This window comes from Morone saxatilis, unplaced genomic scaffold (genome assembly GCF_004916995.1).
Source record: "Morone saxatilis isolate NCDOM2014 unplaced genomic scaffold, NCSU_SB_2.0 Contig8, whole genome shotgun sequence".
NCBI lineage: Eukaryota > Metazoa > Chordata > Actinopteri > Moronidae > Morone > Morone saxatilis.
Genome location: NW_023340257.1, coordinates 8,705,740 through 8,708,807, shown reverse-complemented (window position 1 = coordinate 8,708,807; position 3,068 = coordinate 8,705,740). Strand labels below are relative to the sequence as shown.

The 3,068-nt window shown below is 42.0% G+C and overlaps 1 protein-coding gene across 1 annotated transcript in view; it reads right to left on the bottom strand.

Moving 5' to 3' along the window:
* Positions 1–6: 6 nt before the first annotated feature.
* The window catches only part of clmpb (CXADR like membrane protein b), a gene marked incomplete in the record, with an annotated part of 62,502 nt that continues 59,440 nt past the window's right edge, over positions 7–3,068 (bottom strand). Inside the window, 1 exon segment of the mRNA XM_035680618.1 lies at positions 7–3,068.

Genomic DNA, 3,068 nt, shown 5'->3' with positions numbered 1-3,068 from the left:
TGTGTGTGTGTGTGTGTTCCCTGGGTGATGCAGTGTAGAGTGTCCCTTTCTGTGCTGCATTTAGAATCCTGGTTCCATCAGTCAGTCGTAATACCTCCAGACATTCGATCCATCAAATTGATTCTGAAGCAGCCGAAATAACAAGAATGGCTGTTTGGGCTTTTGTTTGTGCAAACTGTGTGTGCCTGTGTGTATGTGCAACTGTGACTGTGCATGAAGCACACACCCGTGTGGACCTGAATGTGCCACGTGTACCTGTTGATGTGTGTGTATGTACAACTTTTACCTGTTTGTATTGTGTGTGTGTGCATGTGTGCGCCTTGAGATGCCATCAGTACACCCAGGGCCACGTGCATTCTATGTTAAGAGACAGCAAGAGCAGGGAGGGAGCAAACAAGTGGCCTCCAGAGCTGACAATAGTTATGAATTATGGACGTGCTTTGTCTCAAGACACCACCCCCACAAGCAAAAACATGACTGCTGTCTGTGAAGCCAAGTGCAATAGGCATATAAGTCAGTGAAAACTAAAATAAACACTGCCAGTCTGCAGTCATATCAATTTGGATAGAGGTTACTTTGCCTGACTGTTTCTCTCTCACTCATTGAATGGCTAACATGAGGATGTGTGGGTGTGGCCCAAGGGCTTATACTGAATTTACATGCACACACCCACACATACACACTCACACACATTCACAAACATGCACGGATGCATGCAAGCACGCAAGCCCAGACACACAAACAAACAAACACACAAACACACACACAAAAAAACCCACACACACTCACACACACACACACACACACACACACACAGTAGCTTCCCTGCTCAAATATGAACTGCTGTCTCTAGTTGAATATAAAAGGCATTTTTCTTAGTATGTCCCTTACAGTTAAGTCACACGTGAAATCCCGCATGTGAAGTCAAACCACATGTGCTTCTCGGGCAGATGTTGCTTTATGAGTTTTTTCATCTTATGTGACCTATTTTTTACTGTAGTGAGAGAAAGTTTAGATTTATAAGTGATTTATAAGTGAAACAAGACTAAACAAGTCTCTAAATAGCAATAACAATTACGAGCTATAATATTAAATTGTTTGGCATACTGATTATTTGCTCTTAGAACCAACAGTGGAGCTTAAATTGTTAGGTTTGTCCTGAGAGTAAAGGCATTAAAATAAAAAACTGCTCATTTCCTTTGACGCATGCTTACAAAACTTCATGACAATCTGCCAATGGAACTATCTCGTGCACAAGTAGAAATTTTAGCTATATGGTGTGTCAGATTAAAGGTCAGGGTTGTGTGTTGACTATAAATACTCATGGCAGATTTTATGGACATCTGGCACTTACTTTTTAAAATAGCTTGCCAGTGCCCAATATCTGGCCAAGAGAGAATTTTGATCCAATAGTGATGCTTAAGGTCACGGTGTCACTAAGAAATTATTCCCAGCTGATCGATAAAATCCATGCAAAAACTGAAGAGAATCTGGCCAATAGTTATAGTGAAGATATCTTGCTTTGGACTTTGGATTAATTTATTTTTTTGCCATTAATATGATAATATTTGTTTATAGGGGGCTTCACTTTTTTAACACAACATGTGTACAAAAAACACACGGTTTAAATTCACTTTTGGGTCCCATTTGACTCTTTTGCAAGGGGTATATCTCCCCTCACATACCCTTATTTATTAAATTAAATGACATCATGTGCGTATATCTATCTGTATGTACAATATAAAACAAGACTGATTACAGAATGTACAGTACATTGTCCCATGGCATGGGATTGCTTTCTCACCATGGATAATTCACTCTGCTTGGTGCTCCCTAGGCTGCATCTGTTATTACTAGGGCAAGTTTGTGAAGTTATATCTCTCAGCATTTGCTACTGTTGACCCTCAAAGCTGGATGTGAACAGAGACTTAACCACTGGTGTGCTGAAGATAAGGACAAAGAAAGAAACCATCAAAGGGAAGAGGGATTGCAAAGGCACACTAGATAGGCTACTTGCCCTTTTTTCAGATACTTTCAATCAAACTGCACTGGGTCTGTATGAGGATGCGACAACTGACGATTGGTTTGCACAGCTCGACCAATAACCAAGCAGGACTCCGTGATTCAGCGAGACAGCAATCGAGTGCCACTCCATTGTTATGGATCCAGGGAGAGCCCTGACAATGATATCATACACACCCTATACAATTTAAGTCTAGAATCATACTCCTCGCTCCCTTCATTCAGAAACAGTAATTGTAAAATTGAACGTCAAGGTCAATTCTTTGTGCCGTAGCTCAAATATTGATTCAGCACCTTATAGGAAGCTGAAAATAATGGGATCCACCATCGTTATACATCACACATTCATGGTGACAGATTTTGGTTTCAGTTCAGAAATGTAGCAGGTAAACAAAAGACTAAAAAAGCAACAATAATAACCCATCCTAGGGATTGGTGGCACTTCTTAATATGGATGAATGGACACACAGCTGTCTGTCACCCTTTACAACCTGTTCAGAGAGAAGAGACACAGGAGAACAGAAACAAAATAAAATAAAAACAAGTCCAGCTGGTCTAATAGATGCTTAACCCCTATATTTAAAGTATTGACTCGCTATAGGCCTAATACATACTATTTAATAATTCAGGGAAGATATTGAGTACCAGAAAAGGATGTCCATAGATGTGGAGGATGTGGATGTGGGAGGGAAAGGGGGTAACAACTCCATTGATTTGACTCCACTGTCAATGCTACATCCTTGTACCTGAAGTTTCCCCTGCTGATTGGTAAAGCAGATGAGCTGTTTGTGAGTCAGCCGAGTTACTCTCAGGACCGCTGTGGTTTCTCACGGGTCCGTTATGAGAGCACGAAAGACCGATAGCACTGAGGCAGATGATGCACACGCAGCGCACTGTGTCTGTCCACATGGATGGGCACAATCGGGCCCAGCCCACAGGGAGACAAAGGGGTTTGTGGTTTCAGAGCAGGTGCTGGGAGCAGCTAGTTGGAGGTGCAGGGTGACATGAATCAGAGAATCACCCCACATGCCCCCCCTCCCTCCCAC